This window comes from Filicampus tigris, chromosome 2 (genome assembly GCF_054856515.1).
Source record: "Filicampus tigris isolate MCC_2025a chromosome 2, RoL_Ftig_1.0, whole genome shotgun sequence".
Taxonomy (NCBI): Eukaryota; Metazoa; Chordata; class Actinopteri; order Syngnathiformes; family Syngnathidae; genus Filicampus; species Filicampus tigris.
The window spans coordinates 5889335-5907250 of record NC_141218.1 but is presented as its reverse complement, the minus strand read 5'-3'; the positions used below and the strand labels follow the sequence as shown (position 1 = coordinate 5907250).

Sequence of the window (17916 nt, the reverse complement as noted above, 5' to 3'; positions counted from 1 at the left end):
TATTTTGACTGGAAACCAAAACGCCCCTCCACACTCTGCTGCTTACTTACGATGCTTAAAATTCCATTTATGCTACAAGGTTCAGGGGCAAGACGGATGGATAGACTGATGTGTCGCTATCAGTTGTGTGAACAAACACTCAAATCAGATTGCCACACGCGCAAAAACTTGCAACACTATAAAAAGAAATGGGCAAAAATCAATAATAATTTCCCAGCACAATGAATCACAACATAAATGAATTGCGACAGATATTAGTTTTACAACTAATAGCCTCTGTTGTGGAAATTGCACTACCTGATTTCATCATTACACTTCATTGCACCAATTCCATTCTTTTCTTTTTTTTTTTAGATAAAACAAAAGGGCTGTTGGTTATGCTCTCAATTGTGAGCATGTATTAAGCTCAATCTTTGGAAATCATACATTCCCATTGACAATATACTTAAGAGGAAAAAAATGTATATTTTTAGAAATATAATTTGCCTTTTTCAGCATGTTTGTCGGGAATGCTGTGTTGTTGCAGGGCCAGGTGTGGGACATTTAATTGCACGCCCGCGGCTGGTGTGTGCACCTCACAGCAGGAAATGGACGATCGCACAAATGGCTGTCAAAGTTGTTTTTTGACAAGTGACAAGACGTTGGCACATTCGCAGTATGAGAGTCGCTAATCATCACATGCTTTTGCAATTCGGCCAACAATTGTTCACTTTTGCCAACTTTCTGGTATAGTACCATAAGAAGATTGCTATTTGTTGCAATACGTAATTATCTACTAACAAATGGCCGCACAATGGATTTACGTAAGAAAGTGTTTGTTTTATAAAGCCGAGCGGGGCATGCCATCCGTCGGTGTCAAAAAGTCCATTTATCTGTGGGAACAAGGTGGCAGGAGCCGAGCCGGGATTAAAGAACTGGCTGCCGTGGTCGGCTCTCACCTTCAGCACTCTGTCTCGAGTTGGAATGAGAGCGCTCCATCATGCGACACCCTTCCTGACATCGGCCGGAGCAATGGGGTGGAAAGAGCAATGGGGTGTCGCCATCTCTGCGTGCCCCGCTCCCTCATGACATCACTGCTGCCTTTTTTTTTGGCTGCACCCCACGCGTGCAATGGCACAAGACTCACCTTGCTGGCCAAAACAACACAATGAACAAGTAAGTAATAGGTGGGGCACACTGCATACATTACGAGTTAAGAATTAAGAATGGTGGGGGATTGAACACAAACAAGACATTTCTCCTCAGGAAATAATGTAAAGTAAATTAATTTGCTAATGAAACCTTTCTTAACTGTGCTTTAAGTCAGGCTAACATGTCTAACACTCAAAAACTATCAACATAAAATTACCTCCGTACAGTTGGGACAGGCACCAGCACACCCGCGACCCTAACGGGAATAAGCAGTTCAGAAAATATTAGAATGGATTGATGATGAAACACATCAAGTAAAATTTCTCACGCTTTCACCCCTTCAGTTATTTTGTGTGTCAAATCGACCTGTTTCAGTGTCTAAAACTTGAGAAAAAAATATTCTTTTAAAGTGTAAAGAAAAATATGGTAAAACTTCAACTGGTCTAAGGATCTTAAACTGCTATTTTTGAATTAGATTATTTCATTACATGCCGTGTATTGAGCTGGCAGTGACACAAGGGCTAAGAGGGGCAGAAGTGTAATTAACTCACTCATACTATTATAGGCTACTCATTCTCACACAGCTTATTTCACTTAAATGTAACACAAAAAAAAAAGGTGACTCTGCAACCTAGTGTACAAGTACAGATTATATAAAATGTGATGCAAAGGTCCTTGGGTCTCATTCACAAATAAATGCATAGAAATGTTCTTCCTCTGTCTACAAGGAACAAAGCTAAAAACACAATGCGGCCAAATGTGTGCATGGCATTCATTTTAGAGACCATCGGTGTCAGCAAGTAGAACAACATGCATTTGAATCTAATCTTATGACTGAAAGGCAGTACTCTATTCAATAGTCACTTTTTTGTAAATCACAAGATTATTCTACAAGAGCAACAAACTACAGTGGAAAAGCTTCGGTCCCTTAAGTAATTCTAACACTGTTTTGGGCGGGGGTTGGGGGGAGGGGCTGGACATACGAAAAGCCTCATTTTAAGTCGGGGAGAGCAATCTGACAATACATGCACAGCGTACGCTCATGCACTCTAAAGATAAAGAGAAATATGTACGGGGAGTTCTTTCACACTTGCCCCCAAACAGTCATGTTGAAAATCTACGCTAAATTTTCATTTTACGGCCCGTCAGCTCCGTGATACAGAGCAAATGAATGTGGCGGCAAACAAATCTATCAAATCCTACATCAAATAACCGCACGGTGCCTCTTGCCGTGACTTAAGGACACACCCGGGGGGGGTGAAGGTGAGAGAGGGTGAGTTGCTGAAAAGAAAAAGGGATGTAGCGTGGCCAGGGTGCAAGACTTTGGACAAACTGGCTGACTTAAGCAAGTGCAAGCATAATACACCAACTGTACATGTATTATACACGCATGCAATCCTCAGACATCAAAGCCATTGCTGATAAAACAAAAAAAATCCACTTCCACGTTTGCTCATCACTCCTTTTGGACAGAATTCAGAAATGGTGACACAAAAAATCTGCAAATGCAAATGACAGGCCAAATAGACTTTGATGGCAATCGTAATACAGGTACATCAATGTCTGTGAATGACAGGTTGATCTGCTTACCTAAACCTTTAAAAGCAAGAGTTCACGCTAAGCCCTTCGCCCAAATAATATTTCTCTATGTTTAAAAAAAAAATTGCTGATCCCTGTGTTACATAAGGCGGCACGGCGGTCGACTGGTTAGCACGTCCGCCTCACAGTTCAGAGGTCGTGGGTTCGATCCCGGCTCCGGCCTCCCTGTGTGGAGTTTGCATGTTCTCCCCGTGCCTGCGTGGGTTTTCTCCGGGCACTCCGGTTTCCTCCCACATTCCAAAAACATGCATGGTAAGTTGATTGGATACTCTAAATTGTCCCTAGGTGTGATTGTGAGTGCGGATGTTTGTCTCTGTGTGCCCTGCGATTGGCTGGCAACCAGTTCAGGGTGTCCCCCGCCTACTGCCCAAAGACAGCTGGGATAGGCTCCAGCACGCCCCGCGACCCTTGTGAGGAGAAGCGGTACAGATAATGGATGGATGGATGTGTTACATAAACTCTCACAACAATCAGCTGCTCCTCCAATTGTGTGCAGCAACAGCGCACACTTCAGCGAGCTTCTCGATTTGCCATTAGAAATACTGCGCAGGTTAGACAATTACGACTAACGGCACCGATTGCTTTTCTGAGCAGATCGGTAAGAGGGGAAAAAAAACTCAATTCACACACTCCATACCACAGAATTAATCTTTCAGAGACGTTCGAAAATTGGGCATTTGCCAACTTTCATCGCAAGGCGGTGAAACCTTTTCGCCTGATCGTCGGGATGTGCATATGTCCCGTTTCATTCAACGTTGTCACACGTCTAGATAGAAAAAAGCCTTTATGAGAGCGTTCAATCATAATGAGCAGGCCACTGCGCTCAAAATGGTGACTTTGGAGAAATGAATTTGCTGCCAGGTTACTTTCAAAAGGCTCTATGAGGGGGGGAGAAATGCAATCAGTCATCAATGGCTATAAATTTCACAGTGGAGAGCGGAACACCACATTTGAGCTGATGCAGCCAAATAGTTTGACAGAGAGCGCACCGGTTTTACTATTTACCCCCCTTCTCCCCCGCACGATGAGTTTCCCAATAGATTGCTTGTGTGAATGTACTTTAAGTTTATGGATGTGCCTGATATGCATACTGTACATCATTGCCACACTGGCAGAAAGTGGATGGCTGAGGTCATTCCCAGCCTTTTGGAGAAGTGCCCCAGCGCCGTTTAATTTGATTAGCCGTAACTCATTACATTCGGGTATTGCACTTTAAAAAAGGCAAATCAACACTGCCAGGAGTCCTTCTTTTTAATTAATGAGCCCCTGTCCTAAATCACGCAGGCCGCCACCTAGAGGACAACAATGGATGCTGTTCATCCCGCTCCTGCTTTGAGCAGTTTGGAAGAGAAATGCGTAAAATACTGATTTAAATTCTGAACATTCTTATGACCACCAAACAACAGCTAACCTTAACTAGGTCTAGCTGAACTTCTTGGCAACATATGATCAAAATCATCTGAGACAGTAGGACAAATTCAAGCATTTGGAGCCAAAATAATGTAATTATTTCCTCAGCAAAACTTAACTCCACCCCACACAAACACACGCTTTAATCATTTAGATTTCCATTATCGCTGCTTCCTCGTCTCATTACTCAACCTTGTTCCCTTGACTGCAGAGCCGTGAGCCAAATTTTAACCCTGTGCCTTCCGATCAATGCGGCACGGAGCTCCATTTGAGTGTCTATTTTCTCTTTTTTTTTAAATACATTTTCACCAAACTAGGCGAGATTAAATGGAAATTGGAAACAGTGAGACACAATTCAATATGCGAAAGAAGAGCAGTGCTACACAGTGTCGCCTTATGACTAAAGCAATTTCACTGAGGCAGGAATGTGCAAACGGGATCTCCAAACAGGCTGTCAGTCACACAAACCTGTGCCTAGGAGCGACCGCGCGTCGGTTTCTCCCGCCACCCAATTCCCTCCCGCTTCAGCAACTTTCACATCTACGAGGGAGGGGGGGGAAAAGACAGAGAAAAAAACAAAACAAACAACAGCGTCGTCCCTGTGCCACTCACTCGAAAGGAAGCCGCCGTGACACTTGCATAATGAAGCAGACAAACTCAGCACCCCATTCTTGAAATGTTTACACCCAGACAACAACTCAAGGAAAAAAATCTATTGCATCATCTTTATCCCTGACTATGGCATAATTTTAATAACCATGCAATGTCTTAACACTTATTATTACAAGCACTTTCTTCCTACTACCTTAGCAACATACTATTATACCACTTTAAACTGTTTTACCATTCCATTGTCATTACGACATTGATTAGCATCTCAAAGTGGTAGCTCTCCGAGTATATTTGCAGATACTTGCATGTATGAAAATTGGTTCTAGCTTTCTTTGTTTTGCTAATGTGCAAAAAGTGTACATTATCATTTCCAATGTGAATTCCAATGTGGCCGTATTCAGCATCTTTGAGAAGAGGAGTTGAAGTAAATGTGTAAAAAGTATTAATAATAATAATAACAATAATAATAATAATAATAATAATAATAAATTTTTGTTCGACTGGGCCAATGCAGTCGAACAATTGCAAGCTTGCAGCTGATGTGATGCATCCAGAGTTCATAGCTAATGCTAATTCTCAACTCCAGTCCCCAGTTGGGCTCTTCCATGACATTTTAGTACAATATAAAATATACATCAATTAAATAGGCCAATCCACGCCAATATTGCATTTACAGTATATGACATAAAACCTTTACTCAGTCCCCATGTTACAGTACAATAGTACAATAACTGGATGCCGGTCAGCGAGCTGGTTGGACGTGTTCCCACCTCGAGCCACGGAAGTTTTAAAACAAGCCTTACAGACGGGCTTGCCATGGCTGTCAGCAATGTAAGCAAAAAAAACTTCCAAATAATAATTATATAATTAAGACACTTCGCGCATCATGCTTTTCAACGAGGAGCGAAGGGGCATGCAGCGCTTCAATGTTTGAGGCCATCTTCCTCACACGCAGAAGGAGGAGTGCCACTTACGGCGATTCTCACGTCGGTAGACAGGCGCCTTTAGCGTATGTATGCATTTAGCTCAGTGTGCGTTTTTTGTTGTTGTTTTTTTTTTTAATACTAGTGTTAAAAAAACATAGGTATCGAGCCGTTTTTGATGCCTAGAAAATCATGCTACGGTATACTGGTACCGATATCCCGGGCAACACTACAGTACAATATACATTATTTGTCTGAAATGTTTCAATTTCAGTAGTAGCCTAAAGCAAATTTGGTGCGGTACCACATGTACGGGAAATTAGCGGTCACTCAATTTCTAATGTGCAAAAAGTAGACAGGGTTGCCAATTGAAATGTTTTAATATTCAAAATTTTATAGTATGCATGATAGAGCATGTATCTGGAATTGTTTTGTTTTACATTTTAGTCCTAAAGAATACTACAGAGAAAAAACATCACTATAATCGTGATTGTGACATTTTCTGTGCTTCTTAGTGACGCGTCCATCACTCTAAACCCAGGTAAAAGAAAGAGTCCATCTTTTATCAGTGATTTTTATCGTATCATGTGCACTTTCACCATGAAACATAGCTGCAAGTAAGCTGATGACCAGTGTTCTGACGTGTTCAAGAACAAGCAGTCATGCGAAATCGGGAAAAGATGGCCGAGAATTACGAGCAGTGAGTGAGTGAGCATGTTTGCTCCCCTTTGTCAAAAATTGCCAAGCCATAACAGTGAAATAGAGGATTATCGGGTTTTTTTTTTTTCCTCCCCTCGAATAGAAAACACTGATGCTTTAGCATATAAATACAGAAACAGACTCAAGAGGGGTCAAGACAGCAGCACAGGGGGAAAAAGATAATTGGGAAACTCTGGGCTACATTGTGTGATTGTGACTTTCATCAATGACTGAGGAAACTCATTACCGACGTGGGCCGGCGTGGGAGGCGGACCTTAATTGCGTGCCAGGTTGTAATTGGGCACGGTAATTGACAGCTGGATGAAGCAGGTGTGCCGGGAGATGTGGTGGCAGCAATAGGCCAAAACAAAGGAGCAAGGTGGGATGAGGAAGCGGGAGGGGGTGAGGGAAATGGGGAGGATAATCAGCACTTTTGGACAAATGTTAAACGATACATAAGACAAACATGACGTACGACTGTAGCATTTATTCACAGTGCTGACATCATCGCCTGTGCTGCGGGGTTGCTACAATTTGCTGTGATTGTAGCAGCACAGGGGCCGACCTTAATGGCAGCCCGATGGCCTGATAGGGCCATTACAAATGTCATGAATAAATTCGATTAAATCAACATACTCTTGTTTTTTACACCAAATGTTTTATTTTATACAAATATGGTGTTTTATTGTTGTATATTACTATTGTAAAATTGTGTGAATAACACGCACCCGTGTATTGGTGCCGAGTTACGTTGAACACGCTCTAGAAAAAGATATGATATGATATTGTAATGAACTGTTTGGTGTTTTATTATTCTGCTTTGCCTGTTGTGGGGTTGTAATGAGCATGTTATGGCCGAGCTCCACAACGCGTCACTGGTTAGCGCTGTTTGAAGACGGACGAGATGACAGACTAGCAAGAGATACCAAAGTGTGTGTTCTATTCATGATTTATTTTTATTTTATTTTTTTTTTCAAGGGTCCGTTACGGCCATAACAATGGCTGTGTTTTGTTTAGATGAAACAAAGTTCACTGCCTAATGTTGACAACGCTAGAATACGGTAACAGGTGTCAAATACGGCAAGCCTCATGATGCTCTTTGATTCATGGTGAATAGCAAATTATCTTATATTATATTGATTTGGAAAATTAGACTTTGTATAACATGTTACAATTAAAGAATGCATTTTTTTCTTTTTTAACAATCCCTAGGTACTGCTTGTTAGTGGTACACATCTAAACAATGAGAACATTTTTAGTTTCTTATTTAGCCGCCCATGTAATAGCCCCGCTCCTCAATTTGGAATCTTTTTTCAAGCAAAATATTGTGTGATATTAATGGGACTTTACAGTACACAGAAGTCATTTTTAAAGGCTTAAATAATACAGTATAAAGACACAAAATCATTGAAACTTATTCTCTTCTATCATGAATACTTGTAATTGTGTATGGGGCCAGTGCCAGTTCTAACAGGGCGACTCGAAACTACCTCATGGTGGCTCCACATGGTAACCACTCCTAAAGGCTTACGGCAGCAATACATTTTTGGGAGGTATGGCCTGAGCATTTCAATGCAACTATTGAAGGATTGTATATTCTTCTCAGGATTGTATATGCTTAGTCTCGTTGAATTTTCAGAATATTCATACAGGCAAGTTTAAGTATTGTAGTCTGTAGTTTCAATCATCATGTCTACTGTGTTTAGCATGTCAAAGTAGCAATTTTGTAAGTATATTTCGTGAAGATTTTCAAGCATGGAAATACATTTGGGATGTTTTTATTCCAAATCTGCAAAAAGGGCACATTAGTTTTAATTTGTAGTTATCAATACTTCCCTGTTTAGCATCTCAGAGCGGTAAGGTAAATTTCATGGGATCTTGCATGCGGGGAAAGCCATTTTCTTTTCATTTGTAGTGTGCAAGAAGTAACCATTAGGTGAAATGTGAAACAGTCATTTTATTCAATTCAAATGTGAATGCACCTTACGGCAACTTATGCAGCATTTCCAATAAAAACATATAACAGTTTCCGCTGTCAATATGTTACAAGCTTCTGGGACGCCATCTGACTGCAATATAACCTGTCATGTGTGGTTAAGTGGTATTGTGTAATAAGTGTATGCTATAGTTCAGTGGCTGTACTGTGAGTTTGAAATGTCTTTACTTTTCAAAGACGGAACAATAGCTCCTCCAGCCTAGAATGCCGTGTGCCGCCATGTTCAGATTCAACAACTTAAGAGCTTTACACATTTCCCATGTTGTCCCTATGAGTTTACATGACGGCCGGAAGTTAACGTGACAACTTAAAGCCAATGCAAAAGTGCATCATGCATAGAGTCCTTTATCATTAATTGTTTTTAGTCAGGCTTCTATGAGATTGTGCTGTGGCCTGCGAGTATAAATCATGACGCTTGTCCTGTAGATACAGTATATAAGTAAACAAAACCTTTGCACTCACTCAAAGTGATGTGCCAACAAAAACGAGGTCTTCCGGTGCTTCTTGCCCTTTGGCGATCGCTTGTCGCGCAGGGGCAAACATGTTGAACTCAATCATGCAGGCCATAATTTCTCACAGTGTACTTGCGGCACTAACACCAGCTTCTAATGGCCGCTCGTAATCAAGCACTGTGATTACGCACTCGGGGAAGTGGGCGTGTGGCAAACGGCCCGTTTTGGAGATGTCCTTTTCCTCCGAGCCAAGTGCACTAGCGACTGAGAAGACGCGAGTGCTTCATTAGCTTTTATGCACGCTGCCTCGTCTTTGCTGTAAGACTTACTGAATTTCCACAGTGAAAATGGCCCCCGAAGAGCCCTTGATAGCCAGTATTAGCGAGCTGGTGTGCTGCCTTTTGTGGCACAGAGGATGCCTGTGGGGATTGCTCATTTTGTGCTCTCACTAGAACCATGAAATGGAAGAACAAGAATCCACAAAAGTTTACACATATACACATTAATTCCTACAAAGACGTGTTTGAGGATTAATTATAACATTCACTCGGCTTTCAAAGAGGCCAGACGGCACGTGGCGTCCTCCGCATGGTGACTGACATTAGTTGAGCAAGACAGATGCTCGGCCACAGCGACTCATTATCAAAGGCCACCAAGGTTCTGACCGGCTATGACGACTGTGACGATGCTGCCATCTGCCAGCTAACAATCATCATACATGCTGCAAAAGGTATTAGGGAGTCCAAATTGGATCCACCGGCACTTATGAAATACAGCACCATGTCTATCATTCATAGACCAGAAAAAAGTCCAAAAGAACTCATGTCCAAAATGACAGACAAATGACCATATTACAGTTATTTTTCTTACTTTCATGAGTCCTTTAAAAAACGAACTTGTCATGGAGATTTTGTCCAATTGCTATCCATTTTAAAAGGAGGCATGTTAGACGGACAACACCAAATTGCGAAAACAAGGCTTTTTCAGTGTGACGTTTGACGACTCACACGAAACACTAAGAGCGCAGCTCCACAAGGTCAGTTCTTGACCAAACGAGCATCTTGTATGATAAGCCTACCATTGAGAGAGGTGCAGACCTGGTCATCACTGCATTCAGCAGCAAGATGCCAAGTGACAGGCTGTCAAAATGCCAAGTCGGGTTGGAATGGCCACTTCAACCTGAAGTACAGCTCACCAAGAATTTTGAAAATCGTTATCGGATGATGGGGTCAGGAGAATTTTTTTGTGTGTGATTGTGTGGGGGGGCGGGGCGGGTAATAGTATAACTTGATTATTTGTCAACACATCTTCTCAATCCTTTTATTTCGTCTGATACTCGGGAAAGCCTTTCTCTGATTGGCTGAAAAGTTTCAGCTAAAAATATTCACTAATAAGATGGTTCGGGCCGAAATTATAAGAGGTTCCACAAGTTGATGTGTCAAAATTTCAATGATGTTTCAAATGGTGTCACTTGCTCTAAAACCTCCACTTAGACAGCTCAAATGTATTTGTTCTACATTACATGAAGACATTTGAAAATTAAGTTACCGTTTTTTATTCGTAATTTTTGTGATTTATTATTATGTCTGCAATGCATGATTTCCGTTTGGCATTTTTTCCCATAATGATACAGGATATGCACTATGCATGAGACAATATGGAGTAAACATACTTAAATACCTTCGAACAGACAGCAAATACATTTAAACATATTTGCAAATACGTTTCAACATATTTGCCATTCAAAAATGCTTACTCCACATTGGCAGTTCCACGCTTCTGTACAAATGGAACATTATTGATGAGAAAAGCAAGGTAGGCAGTGGAAATGGTCATGTACTTTAGTCAGCAATTGTTTTGTTTTTTTCTAAATTTAGTTATGGAGGATTTTCAAGGCATTTGAAGTGCTCAATCCATGTTTTTTTAGAAAATTCCACAAAGATGGCGGCCGCTTGTCACGTTGCTACTTTCAGCTGATTTGCCTTTAAATGGTCTCACCCCACTTGGCTCCTCCACCTCTAGGTACCTGACCGGTGCCTCGGGTCAGCGGACCAGATTCTACTGGAGGATGCTACAGAGGACTAAGCGGAGCCGCAGAGGGGATCAAGCTTTTTCTGTTGCTAGTTTCTCCCTTTGGATTGAACCTTCCGTTAAATGTTAGTCAATGTTACTTTATGTACAGCACTTCGTATGCATCTGTGGTTGTTTTTAAAGTGTTCTATAAAGAAACTTGAGAGCTTTAATTTGGGCTGTAATTAAAAATGTAACTTTACCGTTATATTATTTTAACCAGCGGTAAACTTCTATGCACAATGCTCATCAATAAAAAAAGTTTGCTTTTCATTATTTCGTAACTATGGATGAACAAACATGTATGTATACACACAGACACAACACTGCCTGGGAGGCACGAGGGAAGATGAATTGCCGCTAAGTACTTGGCGAATCACATTACAGTCCATAGATTATAACTATTTGAGGTAAACCCCGCTGGCAACAAAATGAGTCTGATGAGTTGGCTCTTCGGCTGTGCTCATCTCTGCTTGGACACGTCGCTGATGCATTGCCTCTTTAAGAAAAACGGGGCGAAGCGAGCGGCACACTGCCTTAATAGACCGCATTGCATCTTTCAATCTGTTTACCCTCGTCATCGTAATGAGACTGGAAATCATCAAATGATGTTCCATATGATTCACCGAGGATGACTGGCTTCAGATCCGTTTGCATAAAAACAATTAAAAACAAGAAAGAAGAACAGCCACAGACCAGGAGGAATACAGGTTTCAAAATGCGGACTCTCACGGCTAAGGTAAGCACAGGTAGATGCCTGACGAAAAGCAATCAATGGAGCGTCAGCGATGCATCACTGCCTCTCCTTGCTGATACTTACATGCCCTTTGGGCAACGTACAAAAAGCACCACTAGATTTTTTTTTTTTTGTATGCACACAGCATCCATGCCTGTGTGCGTGCGTGTGTATAAAGCACAAGCCCTATCCAGCGAGGGATTAATCCAATCCATTATCTGGCAGGGCTCAGGGCAGCCCAATCGATGGCGCTCTCAGTGGCTGCTGATGAACTTCCCTATGTGACAAGGTGTATCACTCAAAGCTGTCACAGGGCAACTCTGCGCACTGCATTCCGAACCACTGCGGACAACAACAACAACCAAAAAAACGTCGAAGGCCCAAATGTTTATAATAGTGGCCGGCCATGCAGCGAATACAAACGAACACGACAGTGCTTATATTGACCTGTTGTGTTAACTAATATTCGCCTACACACACGCACACACACGCACCCACACACACACCACAAATACAAACAGGATTAAAGCAGAGTAGAAAAAAAAATCCCATTCCATTTGCTTTTTATTGTCACGTGCCATTTTAAGCCACCAGTCTCAAAACAAAAGGTGTTAAAAGTGCATTTGAAGCAACATGTCAGCCGTAACACAACTGCTATTTATTATCGACCATTAAAATGGGTGATCTTGTGTTGCCATGGCAACAACAGAGCTGCTCTTTACCTCATTAAAGCCCACTTCACCCCAAACATCTGTTCTTTTAAAGGTCAATCAGTTTTTGTAATTTTATTTTTTTTCTTATCATTATTACTATTATTATTATTGGAAAATCTACATTGTTCCCTGACTTATGTGCTTAACTTGTTAAGATCATAGTTCATTTCAACTGAACATTAAATTAATATTATTAATTAATATTAGCATTTGTGTGTTGGATATGTAACTTTAAGGGGCGTTGCCTAATGATTGACACGAGGGGCTGGCGTCTCATTGGGCATCTAGATGTGAGTTGTAGCCTACAACGGCTCTTTGCGAGCTTGTGTATCTGTGTGTTTGACCGTTTATCCTGTTCAATAACTGGCGACTGTGGCTCTCCTTGCCCACAAGTGAGGGCATTGATTGCACTCTTATTTTTTCTGTTCGCTAAGCTGGTAAGTTGGCGCACTCCTGAATCAGGTCTCACTGTATTATATTTAACTGCAACAAAAATCCATCACTGCGCGTCATGGCAATCCAAGATGCCCTTTAGCGACACCACTACTTGAAGAGGTACAGTTGAATAAGCTAAAAAGTGTCACACAGCACACTCAATTAAACAACTTAATTGTTTGACATCACCCTGTATATGATCGCTTGATGTGAAATTAGGAATGCTGCGTCGATTCAAGCGTGAACTGTCATTACATGGAATGAGGACAACGCTGAGGGTGGCTTTGAAACCCTTCGAGCTGAAGAAGTGAGCGGGATGATGGCGGCGGAGGTGGCGAAGGGGATCAAAATGGCAGGACGGTTATGAGATGTCTTTTCAAAACGTTGCTGTTTTGGCCACGGCGCCAGTCAATCACGATTAAAATGGCGGGGGAGAGACAGGAGCGGCGGCGCAGAAAGAGCACCAGTGATAATTACAATGCAAGGGACAAGATAATGGGAAGGCGCCACGCTCGTCCAATTGCTTAGTGCATGGCGGCCCCCACCGCCCCCCCCCCAACACACACACACACACACACACGCTGTCGCTGCTGCCGCCTCTGACAACCGGCAATCACAGCTCATATCGGCGGGATCCAAAATGAATTAATGTGACGAACGCACTCGCTAGGTTGCTCCGTCGCTCTGAGAGGGTCAAAGAAGATTCACTTGTACTTTGTCAACAGCAATATAAACACACCAGACGTGAACAACAAGACAAATATCTCATTTGACAACAAACTGTAGTAACATTTCTAGTCTGTCTTTAATGGAGAATACCAACCGCACCTCTTTAACCTGCCAGTTATGCTGCAGGTCAATTAACCCAGTTTAAACTTTAAAACGTACATGTGCATCTTAATCAATGAGCATATGGTACAAGAGTACATTTGTTATATTATTCTACATTCTGGCTGGGAGGATACTCTTTTGTCCCAATCGGATACAGATCCCAATACTTGGCTTGCGATCTGATACGTATTGTGATACTTAAATACAGAGATGGCCATTCCGTCCCAGGGACAGAACGGTCGGTCCATCGGTCCATTTTGTGGACGGTCGGACGGAGGACGAGAACTCTTTTAAAAAGACACGCATTACGGTGCCTCCGAGAGCCTACCAACAGTTTCTTTAGCAGAGGTGCAAGAAAAATGCCATCACAAACTACTTCTAGTATTGACTCAAGTCATGAAGTAAATCGCCACCAAGTTTCAAGCGAATCAAGTTACTTGAATCAGACTACAAGACGTACATTATCTCTACAAAGTAAATGAACAGTTATATCTCCAATAAAGAAAAAACACCTTCCATCATTCGTCAGTCCGTCATTTTTCTTTTTTTTTTTAAGTTGCCCCGTCATTCGTCAAGCGTCAGCAAAATGGGCATGTGTCAGTGACCGATTGACTGACCGTTCCGTCAGTGTGACAGAATGCCCACCTCTGCTTTCTCTCTTGCTTTCCTTCCCGAAAAAGCAAAATGTGTTAAAGTGCAGAATTCAAAGTCAAACTATTAGCAAGATGACTTGTCAAGTCATGCGGTTCATGTAGAGTCGTGTAAATGCCATGTCCCAAGTCAAGTCATTCTCAAGTTTTTCGCAATCAGGTCACAAGCCCTAAAAATAGCAACTCGAGTCGACTCGAGTCAAGACATATGAGTCCAGTCACCCATCTCTGATAATTACTATTTTTGAATATCTGTTGTTGCTGAAAAAATTCTGCTCCACACTTCAGCCCATTTATCAGTAATATAATGAAAATGAGTGGGATGAATATTTACTTTGCAAGTAAATTTACAGTGTGTGCCCCTAAATCTTACTTGCGGCTCTAAAATTTCAGGTTTGGAGCCACTGTGCTCCTAGTTCAAAAAAAAAAAAAGATAGTCGGGGAGCACTGCAGTGACTGCAATCCTTGTCCACCGATATCTCATGTCATCAAGCACTAAAACAGACAGTGTAATGACTCCATCTACTGGCCCTAAAAATAATTACTCTTTGTGACATTTTGAAAGCCCACAGACTTTTTTTTTTTTTTGCAAGGACCAACAATCATTACAACATGAGGTGACTCTAGTATGCAAACAGCCAACAACATGCCCCTATTGTGCACATAATAATTGTCGTGAAGGGCTTGTGGCCAATGCTAGCAGCCTATTGTGGCCAACTGACGCGACCATATGGACAGTTATGACTGCAGGATATGCGCACGGTAAATGTACTTACTTTTCATGCAACCAGTGCTGACAAGAACATCAATGAGGCAAATAATAAGGAGGCAACTAAGCTAAGAAAACAGGCAAACCGTGATTGGTCGTTACATGAGCCCTGAGCCGTTGTGATGTCATTTTCAGTCGACAAAAGTGGCAAAATGGCTGCCCCCAGAGATGGCTAAAAACGTGTGGATATACTCTTATTCCACAAATGCAATATTTATCAGAATGCCTTTTTTCAAATAGTGGGCTTGCATAGAACATCTTCTTGAAAAAAATAGGCTTGGCTTGACTTCCACTTTAAGTATTTTTTTCATCTTCTTTTAGTTATTTCAGAAGCCTACTCTTATTTCTGTACTTTACTTTACTATGTATTTTCCTTTTTATAAGTTTAAATGTTGTCAATGTATGTTTTTTCAGTAATTTTTGTAAGCTATTTTTGTTTTCTCTGAGTTGCAACCAAATGTCATTAACTTGTTTGTAAATGCTTATAGGTGTTGTTTCTTTACTTGTGTGAAGCACATTGAGTTGCCTTGTGTATGAAATACAAAAGAATACAATACAATACAACTTAATAAGATAAGAATGCCTTTATTGATCCCACAGTGGTTATATAGATGTACTGTATAAATAAAGCTGCCTTGCCGACAAAATGTGAATTTGTTTCAAAATGTTTATGGATCCTTGCACAATACTGGCGAGTGGGGACAAATGTGGATCTTTTTTTTGGGGGGGGGGGGGGGGGGGGGCGAATTTAGCTTATTAATGACGGGATTTATGGTAAACTGGTCTGTATTGATCCATGAATATTTGTGTTGCGTCAAAGAACCTAGCACCACTAAGAATTGAGGTCCCCTATTTACAGAGTAAATACACCAGAACACTCGTCCATGTGCTACTTATTTAAAATCAATAACATACAGTATGTTTTCGCATGATTGAGTACCTGTGCACACTTTGCTTGAGCGCTTGGCGGCGGTCCCGGAGGCTCCCATCGCTCATCTTCAGCAAGGAAAGCCACCTTGGTAATCAAGCGCATCATAAACAACTTCATTTTCATTAAGCCTCCTTTTTATGCTGTATTTCACCGAAGGATGCAGTAACTACTGACATATAATACACTTACTGCACATGATGTTGCGTTCAAATAAAATACTATTTTATGTGTTTTTACTAATAATTAATGGTTTTACTCAGCACCAACAAAATTGTCCGTTTCTTCACCTCCAGCAGATGGTGCTGTAGTGAAATAAAGCTTTTAACTCTCCTGTTGTGTTTTGATTCAAACTCAAAGTTCGTTTTTAAATGTAAAAAAAAAAGAATGACAAAAATAATAACCTCATTCTATTTTGGTTACATTGCATATCAAACATAGTGACCTGGCAAAAAGATAAAGTCTAAAATATACTCTACTCGTTCTTTTCTTTTCTTTTCTTTTCACACGTACCTATGTACGTGTCTCAAACACTTTATTTCCCCACAACAAAAACAAAGCATGGCTAAGTGTTTCACCTCCAATTTCAATTATATTTCAGAGCCTATTGGTGGAGGCTTTTATCAAATATATAAAACTATAAAATGTTTTTAAAAAATCACCCTTTTAAAAACGAAAAATTAAATAAACATGTTTGCCGTACCAAACAAACATAACGGGATTCAAGACGGTTTTTTTTGTTTTGTTTTTTTACGGAAGGCTCCTTCCTTTCTTTGCCATTTTAAATACACAAACTGACCTACAAATCTGCCCAGCAACAAGCATTTGTTCTAAATACACTGCTAGCCTAACCACCAGTTCACATTAGAAAGTTACCTAAAGAAGTTGTTGTTATCCTTTCGGCTTTTCCCCTCAGGGGTCGCCGCAGCGAATCGAGTGCACACACGATTCGCATCATTGATTTGGCAACATACCGCTCCAAAAAAATCCTCTACTTAAGAAATCGACAGAAAAAAAAAAAAAAAAAACATTAAAGCTCCTGACAGTGTTTTTATCATGTTGGCCATTATTTGTTTTTACATTCTGAGTAAAAATGTCACTAATCACTCTCCTCCTGGCTTTCAATCGATTGAGAAAGGTGATTAAAACTGGGTATAAATTTCTCTTAAATGAGCCACACAATCAGGCGATATTTCATAAAAGTACAAATTGGGAGTGAAATTACACATACAGAGTGAGAAAACGGTTAGAAAAACATGACAAAAGAGGTCTTTTGAGATTTACCACTCACCTCGTCCAAATCAGAATGGCGGCAGAAGACCGCCATTTTCCTCTTCAAAGCACCCCTAAAAGATAAGGCTCCTTAAAGTCAAACTTAATCCTATAAATGGGCTGAACTGGATGTTGTAAACGAAAAGCAATCAAAGTTTATTGTATGGACAAATGCCCAAATTCATGGTTTTATTTATGTCGTTTAACTCTAATTGTTTCCAATGAGTGCAGAAACAAAGGCATTAAAAAAAAATACTTCCGTGTTTTTGTTGTTGTTTTGTTTTCAATAATCGCTATGTATTCATTCTTACCTTATATTCTGCCACCAATACTGTTGTAAGGTGTATTGCAATTAGGGTCAGACGTTAAATTCCCAGAAGTGCCACTCCGTAAAAGCAGATGGTTGGACCCATGTACCGGCAAGTTGTGTTTAACTGATTTGGGAAATTCCGGCACGAATTAGGTCAAGTGAACGGGAAATAGTTGGGCAGTATGTTTCTCTTATTGAGTTCCTACTTCTGCTTTTTTTAAAGGATATTTAACTCGAGTAACTCGCTTTGAATTAACATCAATATTGTGCGACAATTCAACAAATATAAATCAAACACTAAACTTTCAAAGATCTGCGTGTAAGTGCATGCACATAACAGCAGATGGCAGCAAAACGTTATGAACATTTTAAGAGAATGT

General features: G+C 40.9%; 1 long non-coding RNA gene across 2 annotated transcripts in view; it reads right to left on the bottom strand.

Annotated features, from left to right (window-relative positions):
- The window catches only part of LOC147151052 (uncharacterized), a 44380-nt gene extending 26549 nt beyond the window's left edge, over positions 1-17831 (bottom strand). For both annotated transcript variants that reach the window (XR_015083385.1, XR_015083384.1), the window contains exons 1-5: positions 17538-17831; positions 17246-17300; positions 15967-16041; positions 1349-1387; positions 939-1130 (exon numbers count right to left, since the gene is read on the bottom strand). This is a non-coding gene — a long non-coding RNA (uncharacterized LOC147151052). The remainder of the gene's footprint in view (positions 1-938; positions 1131-1348; positions 1388-15966; positions 16042-17245; positions 17301-17537) is intronic.
- Positions 17832-17916: the final 85 nt, after the last annotated feature.